The sequence below is a fragment of the Phalacrocorax aristotelis genome, chromosome 4 (genome assembly GCF_949628215.1).
Source record: "Phalacrocorax aristotelis chromosome 4, bGulAri2.1, whole genome shotgun sequence".
Taxonomy (NCBI): Eukaryota; Metazoa; Chordata; class Aves; order Suliformes; family Phalacrocoracidae; genus Phalacrocorax; species Phalacrocorax aristotelis.
The window spans coordinates 17972012-17988985 of NC_134279.1; the positions used below are offsets into that span (position 1 = coordinate 17972012).

Here is a 16974-nt window from a genome sequence, read left to right on the forward strand (position 1 = left end):
GATGTAAAACACAGAAAGGAGAAGAGACCAAAATAGCAAGGACAGACTAGAGAAGACTAGACTGTTTCAGGTGGAAGGGACCTACAGTGATCATCCAGTCCATCTGCCTGACCAATTCAGGGTTGACCAAAAGTTAAAGCACGTTATTAAGGGCATTGTCCAAATGTCTCTTAAACACCGACAGGCTTGGGGCATCAATGACCTCTCTAGGAGGCCCGTTCCACTGTTTGACCACCCTCTCGGTAAAGAAGTGCTTCCTAATGTCCAGTCTAAACCTCCCCCTGGTGCAGCTTTGAACCATTCCCGCACATCCATCACTGGATACCAGGGAGAGAGCTCAGCACCTCCCTTTCCACGTCCCTTCCTCAGGAAGCTGTAGAAAGTGACGAGGTTGGCCCTCAGCCTTCTTTTCTCCAAGCTAGAGAAGCCCAGAGTCCTTAGCCCGCTCCTCACAGGACAAAGCTTCCAGCCCTTTCACGAGCTTTGTTTTCTTCCTCTGCAGGCATTCAAGGACCTTAACATCCTTCTTAAACTGTGGGGACACACCAACGCGGAATACAGTGGCATAATTGCCTCTTTTGCCCTCTTGGCTGCCAGGGCACACTGCTGACTCGTACTGAGCCTGCTGTTGACCAGCACCCCCAGCTCCCTTTCTGCAGGGCTGCTCTCCAGCAGAATCATCCTCTCCCAGTCTGTACTTGTGCCCGGTATTGCTCCGTCCTAGGTGCAGAATCTGGCATTTCGACTTGTTAAATTTCACCCCAATGCTCCAATCTGTCTAGATCCCTCTGCAAGGCCTCTTGTCCTTCAAGAGAGTCAAGAGCACCTCCCAGTTTGGTATCATCAGCAAACTTGCTAATGGTGCAAGCGACAACAAAATCTGTGGACCACCTGTGTGCATATGTAGACAGCTGTTAAATGTAACCACAAGTTTCCACTAACCTCATAGTTGTCTTTGGGGCTTTCTGTAAACATTACAGCACAAATGACTTTTAAAGCAGGTCTAGAAGGAAATAAATGTGGGGACCTCGGCTTCAAGTTATGTTGCATCATTTAGTCTGACACAGGAGCTGCTCAAGGCCACTGTTAAACTTTTAAATTCTTGCTTCTATTTCAGAAATACAGACTCCCTTCCTTATTTACCAAATCAGCAAAGACAAAATAATGTAAATATTACCGGCTATGTAATGCCATGTGAGTGAGGTTTGGATGACTTAGGAAATAAAAAACAGTCAAGTAAATATACTGTATTTACTGAGGGACTTCTTTTAACTGCTCAAAAAAAGTAAAGCATGTCACTTCATCTTCACAGTACAAACCAGGTGAATCACCATTTTTAACATTGCATATACAGAGTCAGAAGTTACACAGATTTCATATTTTATTAATTACAAGGATCTTAATTATTTTGCTGCTCTCACAGCCAGGAAAAAAATGGTGATGTGGAAAACTCCCAAGCTTCCTAAACTCCTGCTGTGCCTTCTCTCCACTGCACTCTTCACCTTGCAGAGCAGCTTCACTCTCTGGAAAAATAAAATACTAATTTCTGGAGAGAAAAAAAGGACATAAAAATGATTTGGTATAGAGCAAAAATATGCAAAACCAACCATGAGAGGAGGAAGGTGAGACTTCCGTAACATTATATTTCTTTATTTCCAAGAGAGTAATGCAACAGCTGTTGTTTAGGGTATATCTATGAAGTCTTTGCAACAGGATGAAAAGAGTCTCTGACTGCAGTCTGGGCAGCTGAAGCCAAATAATAACATCACTGTAATGCTGGTCCTGATGGCAGGGCCCGTTGCCCCTGGGTTCATCAAAGCACTAGCCATAGCTGGAGGATTTCAGTTTGGAGTGATCCATGCCTGATAACCTCAGAGAATGAGGGAAGTAGGCTCTTGTCTATTTGAAAGCTGTAGATGTCCCCTTAACCATTCATCACTTCAGAGACTGACTTTCAAAGTATTTATGCAGCAGCTGTTTGCCCTTTGGCCTTTTCTATAAAAGATTTTTTGCACTCGTGTAGATACATGGTGGCAGCACTGTGAATTTCTGGTGCAGGAGTGCTGAGCTAGAGGAAATTGAAACTCAAAGACCTGGGTAAGATGCTGAGAGTCCAGTTTCTTGCACTGAAACTTTTAATACTTGGTTTTCTACCTGAAATAATTTGAGTTTAATTTTCCGTGACACTGTGATACAGCTGTTCTTAGCTATAGTTGTGGGAGCCCAGCATCTTTTAGACGAAGGAGGAGGAGCAGGAGGAAATATAGACCTTGACATCCAAAACACAAGGGACCTAAAATGAAGACCACTAAAAATTTTTAGTCAAAGCCTCTCTCTTGGTTTTGCCTCCTATAAAGTAAAAACGTTCATAGTTACATCCCTCAAAAATGGATTTTAGGGATTTCATCATTCGTTAAAGCCCTGAAGAAATACTGTTTGTTCTCTTTAATGAAGTTCTTGGGAAGAAAGCAAGTTTAGTGTTAACATGATCCTGTCTTCCTGTCCTTCCCCTAGAGAGCTATTCCCATCCCCAGTAAATGGCCCTTATTGCACTTCAAATATGGCAGGTAGAACAACAACATGAAATTTTGCCTATGGGAGCTTTGTTGTTTTCCGTACCGTCTTCTCACAGCAAAATAGATATTTGCCTGCAGAGGAAAAGAAACACATTAATAGGGATACGTTTTGTTTCATATTTTAAATTAACCTTTGTTTTTAAATGTGGGTTTCGTGCCCATAAAAAAAATGCTGCCATTTTACTCAAGTAAGTAATTGCAACACAAAGCATTGTCTCCTTGGCACAGCTTCCACCTGCCCTTCTGCTAGGTAACTCCATGGGGCTGGTACTGTGGTGCTTCACAGTAACAAGGATGGCATAAGGCAAGGCAGAGCCATACCTGCCTTCTGACATGGGAAAGGCCCCAGTTCCAGCTCTGAAACGTGGTTCTCTTCCCTGCTCTGACCCTGTGGCCCTCAGTATGTGCACACTCAGGGTGAAACTGAGCTTTTGGAGCAGTAACCAGAGATCTCCTCTCCTCCAAAAGAGTGGCCTTGTTCTTCAGGAGTAACAGGAGTAGTAGTTTGGGTCTTCTCTCCTCCTGAGGGCTAGTTCTGTTCTCCTCCTGCGGGGATGGGGTTTGCTTGCTATTTAAAGCAGTAATGAGATTAATAAATCAAGCTTTTCTCACAAATATTAACATAGTTCTCTGCAAACTTAGGCAGGTATTTAACTTGGATCATATTCTGGGATTTTTCTTTATGGCTAAGAGTGTTACAAGCATTTTATTTCAACAAAAGGTGTGATTCTGCTGAACTCTCAGAATTCGTGAACCTTGACTCGGAGGTACAGGCCTGTAGTTCTTCCTATAGCCACAACGCATGGTGTATCCTCAGGAGCTGCTGTTCTCTGTGCAGAAATACACTTCTGCTCAGGGAGGGTAGGATGGATATGGGAAAGGAGCAGCATAGTGCACCTATCATTGTTTTGTCCGCTAGTTAAACCTAATTCCTGACACCAGTTTCAGTCAATTAAATTTCCATTGTTTTCTTTATTTTACTAGTCTTGGTCTTTAGACAGTCTCAAGATAGTAGTAAGAGACTTTTATTTTTTGGAGGAGATGGGTTACCTTTTTAAATCATTAAGGCCAGAGATATAAGGTTCTCTCTAGAGCTCCCCGCACTGTTCGCGTTCTCCTTTCCTAGGAGCAGGTTTCAGCATGAACTGATTGTTTTGATGGTGACAGTAATGCACTTCTAGTGACTGATTCTCTTGGGGTCCCCTCTTCTTCCTGTTACTGTCCAGTACAGCCAATCTGACAGTGCTCAGCCAATGAGGCATTTCTTAGAAAATTCCAAAGCATGCTGCAAATGCACTGGTAATCCTAGTACTGTATCAATCCTCAACCTGCTTTTGACCAGTTGACTCACTGCTCAACTGCAGGATATGCATTGCCTCAGTTATTATAATAGGACAAAAAAATCCATAAAATAAACACAGAAGAAGAAATAAAATCAGTCAAAGCAAAATATGCACCTTGGAACAAAGCTATTAAAAGATTACTGAGAGGTACTTCAAGGACTGTAATGTCTGTCAGACATGTAGTACTAGAACTAGATGAAATGATTCAACTGATGCATTAAATGCGTTTGGTATAAGCAACTGGAAAAACTCAGTGAAGAGACACAGCCCTTGAGTTGGGTAAGCAGCATGACAGCTGGTGAAAAAATGACAAAATACATTTGCATAGAGCAATTCGTTTATACAGGATGGTACTGAGATGAGCTCAGTAACAGATGCCTGCAATTGAGGGAATAATATCTGAGTTGGCTGGCAAAAGCAGGCTGTCTCACAACCAGGCAATTTTGTATTAAGCAAGCAATTACTTACCCTAATCTCCACACTATAGAGTAGAAATGGATGGCGCAGAGAGACAATATGGATTAAATTTGCTATAAAGAATATTAATGCTGCCAGCCAAATATGCTAAGAGCACTCCTTGTGATAAATATCTGGGTGATCAGCATGCTCAGGTATAGTAATTTGAAGTTAGCAGAAAGTCAAGGTAGATCATGTCTGCAACATCCCTTTGCTCTAAGAGCAAGCTAGGGAAGCATAACTAAACTAAGGGAAAAACAAGAGAAGCAATGACTGCCAACAGTGTTATACGGGGGTTACTTGCTGTCTGTTACAAGTATTCCTTGAACCTAGAAAGGCTAAAGCAATGCGACAGCTGCCCATATGTGAAGTCTGTCATCTCCTATTGAGGAAGGGGAGACTGACACTGAGTTTTAGTTTTCTGAACTAAATTGCTTCCAAGCATTTAAGGTGTCAGTTGAACACAGACGCAATGCAGACATAACTGCTCCAGCTCAGTGTATCCAGTAGGTAACTCTCCAAGTGACAGAGCAAGCAAGTCACAGCAAGTGACCAGCTGCCTAATGTACAGTTGTACAAGAATGTACAAATGCTAGATTCAGAAAGTAGGGATGAACAAATAATGCGATGCCAATGAGAAAGTGTCTGGGTCATTGCTTCTCCAAAATGGATACCAGGTAGCTTTCGTATCTGCTGTTATCAATGGAATGCAAACTATGAAAGTCATGAATTGGCTTTTCAAATGCAAAATTTGGCCAGTTCAATTTTGCAGTTTGAAGATTGCAAATCAATTTGAAAATTAGCATGACTAGCCAGAACTTTTCTTAAAACCAGTAGGAGTGGCTTCAAAATGCTTTCAATGCATGCAGCTAAAATATCTGTGTTATTTTTATGCCACTAATATGCCCTAATTTAGATTAATCCAACAAGGAAAGAATTATGGCATCCAACCTTGAGAACAGCAGAATTATGTTATAATAGAACATGTGTGAAATTTTCATCCTGCAAGAAATAGAAAAAAATGTGTAAAGCCTCCAAATCTATCAACCAGGCTAGTTATGAGGCAGTTTGAAGAAAGACTGAAAATGTCCAAAGATGTCAACAAGAAGAAACAACCAAATGTTTGTTGTTCCGTCAGTCTGGCCAGACATCAGGAGCAAAGGACCCCACGTACATAGCAAGTTCAAAGAACAGGATCATCTATACCAGTAACTCCTTGTAATACCTGGGTCATTGTAAACCTGAGCTCTGAAAAACGAGAACAGCTCTCAGATAGAAGTGTGACTGCTCTGAGGAGGCCAAACATCACCCAGGTTAGCAGTGACTTGAAGGAGCTTTCCCATTAGCAAAGCAAAAGCTGCCAAATCTGTCTTCCTTTCTGAGTCCAATGCATAAGACAAATGTGAGGGCAAAACAATAAGAAACCAGGCACAACCTGCATGAGATGTTGGGTCAGAAAAGGAAGTCTGGACAGATTATTCCACAGTCTCTTTGCAGCTTTGCCTTCAGTAAGAAATGTTTGCTTCTCAACTGTAAAACTGTTCGTATAGTTTTTATTGTAACTATAGATTTCTAATTATCATCAACCACGGAGCCGAGCTGACTTTCCCTAATTACTTTTTTTCCAGTTATGTGAACAAGTGTGGCAGTGCTGTTTAGATGAGGTTTGTTCTGTTTCACCAGGATATTTTAGAACAATGTGATTATGCATGGTTGCACCTAGCTACTACTATCATGACAAGTACAGAAGTTAAATTATGAAGCAAACGTAAGCTTTGAAGAAATTTTTATTTAATCTGTATTCCCCTGTTTCATCTGCTCATCCATCCAGCACAATCTGCATCATTATTAACCACACCATATTTCTAAAAAAAGAGTATAAAAAGTAAGACATCTGTGTTATAGCATTAATATATTCAAAGGTTTTTACTTTCATCTTCCAGGCATTAACACTATGTAAGTGCAATGTAGGCGCAACTTACAGCATCGATAAGATACCACAAGAAAAACGTACTAAGTGGCAAAAAAGAAGGAAAAAAAGATACAAGTAGACTGAGTATTATGTAAAAAGAGGACTTTTATTCACAAATAGAGTACTTTTGCCTATTGTTCCTATATACCTTTATTTCTAATTGCTACCACAATTTTTAAGGCACTGAGGCAAGCCTCCAGCAGTGTGCTGAAGGTGTGTTTGTGCTGTTATGCCCTCTGGCTTTGCTGCCAGCCTATTCCCTTAGATCAGAGCCAGAAGGCAGACTGTTTTCGAATACCGATCACCTCACCCGGACCTAATCCTTTGAGTTCTCTTTGGCATCTATTCCTTCTGCCAGTTTCCTCTTCTGTTCCTCTCTTTTCTTCTGAAGTTGACAACAAAGACATCCTCAGGGCCCTCCTTGATGTAAGACCACTCTTGATGTTGTTACAGTGTGGTTTTTTTTTTGTACCCTAAAGTTGTGCTACTTTTATATTCAGCTAGCACAATATTTGCACACCAGAAGATAAAGAAAATGAGAATATGTTATACAGAATGATAGTTTCTTTTTTATTTGTACACCTTGGTCTTTTCAGTGGAAACCTTTTTTCTTTTTCTGTCATTCATCTACATACCTGATCAAGAACCTAAAGGTATCTTTTTTACAGGCTGTGCTGCTTATATACCTTAAATTGGCCTGACCTGCCACTTTTAATTTTAAAAAGATGGCTGTATGGGATGTGGATGAATATGGAATTTCTATGAAGCACAAAACTTTTGAACGGTTCCTGTCCTCTGTGATAGTGAGTTTTAAAAGGGAAATCTCCAAAGAGCTAATTAGTAGACAAGTAGAGCTCAGGCTGAACAAAGCTGAAAAGATAGCAGATAACTAAAAGGACCTGGCCATAGCTGACAAAAATCAAAGCACTGACAGAGAGCTGGCAGTAACCTTGGGCTGCTAACTGACAGGGACAATAAAAAAAGCCTCTGAGTGTGGCAGAGAGTGACAGCCACAACCACAGGCTCTCTAAAGAGCCTGAAACCTCCACCAAAACGAAGATATAATCTTGTGCCTGGCAGCACCATACACTTTTCCCTCCCATTCCAAATTGGGGGAATTGGAGCTTGTCTAAATAATTCTGCTGCATGAATGTGAACTGGGAATGGAAATGTCCAAGGCTGGTGTGCAAAGTTTAGTGGCAAACCTGTGGTCTGAGGGGACACGTCTGCAAAAATGTAAGTTTGATTGGGCAACAGTGAAGATTTCCTTTGCTTAACCTGGCACTTTTGCTGGAGCAGCCACACAGCTACTTGACTCTTACTCTCTGTAAACCTTCACAAGATGAACATATAGCACAAACTATGAGAGACATTTAGTCACTATATGCTCTCTGAAATGTAATACTAAACGGAAAATAAAAATTAGCTTCTTTGTAGTTGGCAGGGCAGGGGAAATGCTTACTGTTTCATCGTGTTCATAGAGGAAAATGTGCTTGATCTGATTCTTGAGGTCACTTAAATTTTGCTTAATAAATTGTGGCAATTCCTTATCTTTGTATGCCCTCACTGATTGTAAACATTTGTACACTGTGATCAACAGCCTGTGAAGCCCTGTTCAGCAAGTAATCGTTCACAAACTAAGGTATTGAGGAAATGTATACATGTAGCAGGTAACATATTGGACCAGCAACCATGCAAATTAGTTTTGCAAAATTGCCTTGGAGATTGTTTCATACAACAGTAGGGATGGTAACTGCAGGGAAACTCAGGCTGCAGAATGCAGAGAGCATTTATGAAGTGGTATCATCATTCCTGAACTCACCATTACAAGAGTTTGGGTGTTGCTTTTGGGTATATGCATGTTAAGACAAAGATTCTAAAACTTGATTTTCGTATCTCAGTATTCTACCTGCAACCAATTTATCTTCTTTCATATAGTGAAACAGGGACTGACCTTTATCAGAGTTGGCCAGTTTATTTCATCCTACAAGCTATAGCGAGCTTACTATATATCAGCAATCCCCACAAGCCCTAGAAAACTGTAACACAATTACTTGGGAAATCTCTTGTTTTGTGGAAGGGATGGAGATGACTTTAAAGTTAAAGAAGAGCCGAAATTTTCTTTATACTCTCCAGAAAGTCTTGACACTTCTTAATAATCCTTGGTTTACCCAGTCCCAATCCAGACACTATGCTGCATTGTCTTGGATATGTGTTTAACTTGATCTTTCAGCTAAATGGTGAATTCTGAAATGTCATGCATGTATTTGAAGAATTAAATAAGGCTTGGAAGTAATATCTGCCCAAGACATGCAAGGTACATTCGTATACCTCAGTATTATTATTTCAGTTTGCCTAAAAGCTTAAAAATATCTCAGTCCTGTTTTCAAAATTAACACTGCTGTTTAATAGTTTCCATCTATCTCCACGCCAGAGCAAATCCAAAATCTTATAAAAACTTGGCCTTCAGCTTCTAAATCTCATAAAAGGGATAACCTTTTTCTTCATTTACACCTGTCATTTAGCAACCTCAAGACTGGGAAATTCTTTTAGTTAGAAATTGTAATTCTAAACCAGAACACACAAAGGCTGCTCTGTGTGGTGGGACAATTACACACAACAGGGCATCCTGCAGAGAGCCCGTGGTTTACACTTGCAGTCAGAGCCATGCTCTATATGAGAATCTTGATTTAAAAAACTGTCATGGGACCCTTTGAATGTTTATATTTTTTAAAATGTCGTTCATCCTATTTGCCACCTATTTTCATTCTCTTTTTCATACGACCAAATAGCCTTTTCTTCATTTCTCCTTCTTCTAAACCATGTCCTTCATCCTCAGTCTTTGGCCTGTCCTGTCCCCCTAAGATTTCTTTTTCCCCTCTTTCTTGCTACATGTCTTACAGTCTCTTTTTAAGCTTTTCAGTTCTTCATGACTCCCACTTTCTTCTCTGCAGGTGTTCCTCATTCCTTTCCTACATACATTTCCCCTGCACCTCCTGCACAGGATGTTTTTCCCTCTTCTTCCCCTCAGAAAGTAACTTTGCTCTTCCAAGTATGTGTTCTTTATTCATTTTATGACACCACTGTGTAAACACATGTGAACCAGAATGACATAAAAGGGCCAGTAAGTATATGGCCATTTCAGACCTTTTCTTGCTTATTCTTCAATGAAACTTGCTTTGACCATTTTCCTCTCCTTCCTTTCTCAAACTGCATTGTTCTCTATTTTACTGCATTGTATTAGCAACTGCCCCCACTTAAAAAAAAGGTGCACATCTTTATCCTCTGTCCTTACATTGATACAGGTGAAGAGAAAAGCTTTTAAAATATTTTTTTGTTAATCTTAGTGGTTTAATTCCTCAGTGGCTGAAGGGCTGGTACAGGTTAACATACTAACATACATCTATATATATAGTGTGTGTATATATATATACACACACACACACACACACTAAAACCATCATAAATTGGTTTTGGAAGGTAACATTTTACTGCATTATACTCAATGCATTCAAAATTAATACAGTTTATAAGGGTGACATTCATTTCTGGTAGCAACTGAAACAAAATTGGACCAGTTTAACAGAGATTGGCATTAATATATCACTGAGCAGTTAGTTATATCATATGAATTAGATATTACAAATTCAAGAATCATTTGTTACATTTTTAATACAAATTTTCCTGACATAAGTGAGATAGAGATAAATAGCCAGTCACAAAGATGTCATTTGGTCTCTTGGGGCTATATTGATGATTCCTGCTGAGAAACTCTAGCAGCAGTTTACCATGCAATAAAATGTGGAACTGGGCACCCATGGTTTTATGTAGGGGTCTTTTATGATTGGTTCCTCACTTTTTAATATTGATTTTTATAAGGAATGTGTGCATGTGTTTTGGCAGAAGAAACTCCATGGAGAAACTTCGGAGTGTCCTCCATTTAACTAACATTAAAAGAAATGTCATAAGGAAAAGATGAGTTCTACTTTGTTACTATTTCCAGTCGAAGGAGAACAGCTGTAGGTAATGAGGCTTTATTTTGAGTGTTACTCAGGTATATCTCCACTTTCCTTTTCTCAGAACCACTTTGCACAGCCCTTCTGGATGTCAATATATTCACAGTTCCAGTAATTACCTTCAAATTGTTCATACTTTTAAAAAAAAAAAAGTTAATTATTTGCATTATCATATTTTATTTTTATAGATTGCTTCTGTATTGCTATATTATGTTGAATTGTTCAAAATCTTTTCTCCCCAAGGTTTGGTATAATTTAGTAGCATATTTAGAAATGCTGCCTTCTTGTTCTGGTTTAAGACAAAAATTCAGAAATGCCAGAATTTCCTCTTGGGCAAATATCCTATCTTCTAATTCACCCTAATGCTGACATTAACCTGTGCTCAGGTTGTGTATTCTTTGTCAAGTACAGTTTTGTGACTCTGGATCTTGTGGACAGCACGTGCGTTTAGCAAGCGCTTCTGATACTTATAGCCAGTAGGCAGGATTTGTTTATCTGTAGCAGTACGGCAATCAGCAGTTGCTCTTACAGTGTGCAGTCTTCCAAAAGTATCTGCTATTCAAAAGATGCTTGATGAACATAGTACTCATTTAGAAATGCCCAAATGGAGATATGTATTACAGATCAGCTCTTTTTATTGTACCCTTGCTGGCACGATATGAGCCTTCCTGTTTAGCTGTCTTTTGCTGGGTCTGTACAGCAGAAGTGTGTCCTCTCTGAGCCTCTCTGTGCATACAGAACCCGTTGGCATTGACGAGTAACTAGACGCGGCTGTAAGCCTGTGAGGGCTCAGGCCTCATGGGCCTCATCTTACTCTTCTGAAAGGAGTTCTACATTCCAGTGATGTAAATGAAGGCGCCCCTCATACAGCAGCTATGTGCTTGATGTGCCTTTTCTTTTAATATGCACATTCCTTGAATGCTGCCTGAAATGACCAACAGCAGAATGTAAAAATGAAAGCTGAAGCTCCTTCTGCCAATGCAATCCCAAATCATCTGTTACAGCAGGACTGAATATTTACTGAAGAAACATAGTCACAAAATTAAATTAATACGAACACTGCCAACACGGCCTCACAGAGGAAAAATCTAAAAATCTCTTTTCTTCTAGTCATACTACACTGCACATTCTTCTGTAGGTTTTTTTTTTTCTTTTAAGTATAATAAAGCTACCAGACACTGCATGCACACTTTGGTCCAGCATACAGAGATTTTTTGGAGCCAGGGTATCTTTAAGCAACAGCTACAAAGGATTATTTTGTGTATATCTGGTTTATGAGAACTGTGCCTGAAAAATGAATAGAAATTTTCTCTTCTCTTATCATTATAATTTTGAAGTAGTTTGTGTTGCATTAGTTGAATGGTATCTTTTTCAATCTTTTCATTAAAAGAAGTTGCTTTCTTCTTCATCAGAAATTTTATTGTAAAAATCTTTTATTTAAATGAAAACAATAAAACCCATGTAGAAGCTATTGCTGCTAAGTACATTTTAGAGAGACAACAAACACTGTAGTGGCTGCTAGAGGTTTTGCTTTTTATTATGAGGCTTCTGTTGAAATATACCTGATGGGAAAGACATATTTTTGCTGGAAATGTGTGCGAAGTAGGATTTTTGTCTATTTTTGTTGGACAAATAATATATCAGTAGCCAAAAGTGTTTTCTTCATATGTTTATGTGGCAAAGAAACCCACAAATTTTCCTTTTGGAGATTCATCTCCACCCTGTAATGCATTCAAGCTGAGCTAAATCTTATGCCTCTTCATGTAGTACAGGATGTGCTTGCTTGCTTGCTTGCTGTGGTGGGATTGCTCCCAGGGAAGCTTGCAGTTGCGTCCAGTTTCCAAATACATGGGTTTTATGGTTTAAGTTACTGATTAAAGGTCACTTCTCTATTTGTATTCTACTTTGACGCTTCAGATGAGATGAAATTCTTGAATTATAAAGCTATTTAGGCAGCTATGAATTGTGCTGAGCAGAGAGAGCTCAGAGTTCAGCTCCCTGATGACTAAAAAACCCCCAGATTGTTCCCCCAGAAGCTTCAAGGGCTGATCGTTTTGAAGAGACTTTGTTGAGCCCATAAACTGCATTTTTGGAGAGTCTTTTAATTGACAGTGGCTCTATTAGTCTAATGTATTTTAATACTGTACATGCTTTTAGTCTCATAAGCATATTTTATAAATCAAAAGCGAGATGCACTATTGTCTATAATGCAAAGAGAATATTAACACTATTTAAAAGAACAAAATATACAGCATATGGCAATAAGTATTAAATAAAAATGGGATTACAAAGTAACCTCTTCACATTAAAATGTTACTCACTCACATCAGAAAGTGTTAATTGCATTGAAGTGTAAACTACAATTAATTATCAACATTCACCATCCTTGCCTGTTCCCTGACTGCAATAAAGCGATTCCTGAAATGGATCTGGCCTAGTGACACTCACTTACCTGTGCCTGACAATTTTAAATGACACTTCTGACCTCAGGTCACAACAGCCTCATGAGGCGGTGCGCTGAATGACTACAGGACTATCAGAGCTCTCACTGTGCTGGGCTTGTCTCTCTTTGCCTTCCCCAAGGATTCATCACATGAAAACTGGTGTGAAGGTGACAAATAGCCTAGGCAAAATGATCTTGTAATCATATAATTTAAGTCCATTTTGTGTGTATTCATTAAAAGATTTCACTCAGTTTCTTAAATATTTTACCAGCACAAGTTTCTAGCATACATTTCATGGGGTGGGAGGAAGGCAGTCAGAGGTCCTTCTCAGTCCAAATAGCCATCAGAAAGATGTTTGCCAGAATTTCAGTGAACACAGCAGTTGTTAACAAAATTATTCAACAGCATGGCTGCAGATGAGCTCAACTGACGTTCCGGTTGCCTTCCCTTCTTTCCCCAAATTACCCCATGTGTATGAAGAAAACACAGGAGAATTACTTCATGGAAGTGTTTCCTTTAACTCCAGTGCAAGGGAGACAAAAATATGCTCTGAAGAGTATAAGTCTACATTTGTTTGGTATTATGGCTTTTAGATGCCAAAGACAGAAGTGTTAACTTGACCCCATTGTTGTGTAACACTAAGACATTAAGTGTTGGTTCTGCATAGACGTTTTCAGTGTGCTTAGTCTTGTGGCAACAAACACCAGTGAAATCTTTTAAATACCTCATAAGTCAGAAAAAGCAAACAGTTAAAGTACCAAAGCTGTAGGGTATTACACGTGGCTTTTAGAAGTTACTCATTGCCTTTCTTTCCAACTGTAAAGTGTATGCTAAGGAAAACTACAGTTATTTGACTGTAGTTACCTGTTGCTAACTGCTCAGTTTCAGTGGGAAAGAAAAGAAATTTGATGCAGCTTTGTAATCATCTTCTGGCTCTACAAAGACAAGAAAAAAAAAGTATTTAGATTGAGCAGAAAGCAGTAGGGAATACAGGCGTTGCAGTTCACTTTTTTCTATGTTTCTATTAACATTTATTATAAAGGTGATGTTTATATATTCTGATCCCTTGTGATCCTCAAAGTTAAACTTTCAGTAGGTATAGGCCTATAAACATTAAAAAAATGACACATATATTAGGGTTTGTTGGGTTTTTTTCCATTTGCAAAGTGGCTGTTCTATTTCAGTTAGGTTAACTCAAAGAGTAACTTGAATTAAATCTGGAAAGGCTCCCTAGCTAGAACACTTCTCAGTCTTTAGGAGTGTATGAATTATGATAGCCTTTGGCTAATAATTTAGCAAGATTTAGAGCCATTGCATATTAAGTTGCTGACTGTCAACCTTGTCAGAGGACAAAAAGACCAACATGATGAAAGAATCTGCTGTTGTCAGTGGCTTTTCTCAACTACGCTCAAAAACAGGCCTCCCAATAAGAACAGTCAGAAAACCATAGAAGAGCTAAGCCCAGGCACCAAAAATGCTTTCAGTGAGAGCTGTTTGCATCTTTCTAAGAACCAGACAAAAGGTCTACGCCAAGCAACTCTGTCCAACAATCAGAACATCTTGTATGATGTGAAAATTACACAGCATAAAATCTAGACCACCAAGACATGATAGGCTGGTTCTCATCATAGGTGTGTTACAGTGCTCATTTACCTGTCAATAGTGACACGAGAGAATTCGGCCCTAAGTATTGACTTAATTGTTCTGCCCTCCACTAAGATAATGATAGTGATATCCCATTAATGTGCCAGATAACTTTAACAAATAAACTGGTGTTCATTTTCAAATAAGTTTGTTTATATTTACCATAGGCAATGCATCAGCAGTTTAATATATATATTATATATATTATATATTATATATTATATATTATATATTATATATTATATATATATTAAAATATATATATTAAAACCTGGATTATAATTTGAAGACTTAAGACAAAAACACAGTACTTACAAAGTCTTAAAATTTGCCTGGGAGGACAACCATGCTAATGAACCAATATGATAAATTTACAAACATGTAGATAGTATTGTATGCTGTAATGAATATGGCAACACAGTAATTCCCTACAATAATGACTTTGCAGTCAGGTTATGCTTTATTTATGGACTTACAATTTCTTTTGAGAAAAGACTACCTGTTTCTTACTTTAATTAGTCACAATCTCCAGAATCCAATGAAGCATACTAGTAGCACTAGACAAGAGAAGCCTCTTTTCACCCACAAATAATCCAACACAAATTGCTTCACAGCCATCAAACACTACTTCTCCAGCTCCATCCTTCCAATAGATCTACAAAGCCCTAGTGATAGTTGCAAACAGGCTACATAAAGCAGAGACACAGTAGCATCTGCCACTCTTGAAGCTGTTGGGTTGAAAATCATTCTTCCACCAGTCCCGAAGTATTCGAGAAATTGCCTGTCCCCACAAAAAATCAACCCCAGTACAATCAGACACCCTAAAACATATGCAGTTTAAGAGAGACTTTTAAAGACATGTAAAACAAGAAGTGAAATATTAAAGTAAAACAAATTGTTCTTTTCCTCCTCATATAATGATGGAGGCATTCTTAATTCAATTGCCAAATTTATATTTTTTCAGTTAGCAATTTTGTGTGATGCATTGTTAAAGCCCTCTACCAAGATTAGGGAATTCAGGCTCTGTCCTAGTTCTAGTATAACTCTTCAGTATGAGGTGGAGTAAATGGTTTTATTCTACTTCAGTTCTCCATTGATAAATGGGGGTAACAGTGCATTTCATGAGAGGTGGATGTTGGTGAAAATTTACTGATAAGCCTGATACTGGCTAAATGCATGTGCTTTAAAAACTGTCCCCTTTCTTTGTTCGTGTTGATCATCCCGGAAATGGGTAAGTAACAGATGGTTTCTTGACAGTACGGAGGTGAGAATATCTTCTTTTTTTATGTTTGAAAGAGTTTTAGAAAAATGTAAACTGGGAGGCAGGGGAGATTCTAAGCTGCAAATAAGACTTATGAAAATAATAGTCATTAAGGAGCGAATGGTAAATATCGTTTAAAGGAAAACTGAGGCCAGCTGCTTTCCTAAAATTAATCTGTGCTTTTCAATATCAACTACACATTGGTCTGAGCAGTTCATGCCAACCTATCTGAATTCAGATTAGGTTAGCTATAAGAGAAGGTTTCAATGACCAGAAGATTGTTGCAATTAAACCTGCAATGGGTAAGCAATTTTTAAAGATAGTAAACGGAACCCTTTCCCTGATACTGCTGCAAGCAACCCCTGCAAGGGGAAAAAAGTGTTGTATGCTCCTTGCAATTCTTTTCTGAGAAATCATTTATTCTTGATCAATAATGAAAACAAAAGCTACCTCCTACGGCCTGGTATACTGAGTATCAGGCGATTGTATCTCAAAGACTACAGACAGAAACACTGACTGAAAGTTTTGAAGATATAATAACTGCCTTTTAAGGAATCACTTAAGTGTTGATAAAAATAAAATTGCACAAGTAAAGTATTCTCTGATCTAAATAATATTGTTCATGCAACTGAAGATAATTTGGGATACAGCTAAAGTGACTCTTGGGGCTGCTTTATTAGCAATGAATGAACAAAAGGAGGAAAAACATAACAGGCTGTTAGAAGAACACCACTTCAGTAAAATAGACATGAATCTAATGGAAATGTCAGTGTCTCAGAGTTATTTTCAGAAAGGAAGGCTGTTAAAACTGTTTTCACCAATAAAATCAGACAATGTACCCCCTCGTAAACCAGACAGATTACTTGCACATGTGCCAAGAATGCACTGAGATAAGGAACTGACCAGAACATAATAAGGAGAGTTGGATGGTTTTTGTCTTGGATACTGCAAAGATGCTTGTGTGTTATTTATAAACAATTATGTACAACATAGTTACTATAAATGGCCAAGCCTAGATTTCTCAAGCACAACAGTACCAGGTGTACCATTATAGGAGAGGAAGAAAAAAAAGATAAAAATAAGTAGATTAAATTAATGGTTCCATACACATGGATTTATGTGTTCTGTCTAGCCTGCTGGTCTCATTCGTCCAGTGAACGGTGTTGCCTAGACTTAGTAAATACCTTGGGATTCAGGCATAATTGATTCAATTAAAAATAATAACATCTCTTTCTCTAAAGTGTTGTTCTATATTTACAAAT

The 16974-nt window shown here is 38.6% G+C and overlaps 1 long non-coding RNA gene across 2 annotated transcripts in view; it reads right to left on the reverse strand.

Moving 5' to 3' along the window:
* Window positions 1-766: 766 nt before the first annotated feature.
* LOC142056916 (uncharacterized) overlaps window positions 767-16974 on the reverse strand; it is a 51382-nt gene continuing 35174 nt past the window's right edge. For both annotated transcript variants that reach the window (XR_012660472.1, XR_012660471.1), the window contains exons 3-4: window positions 13672-13742; window positions 767-2648 (exon numbers count right to left, since the gene is read on the reverse strand). This is a non-coding gene — a long non-coding RNA (uncharacterized LOC142056916). The remainder of the gene's footprint in view (window positions 2649-13671; window positions 13743-16974) is intronic.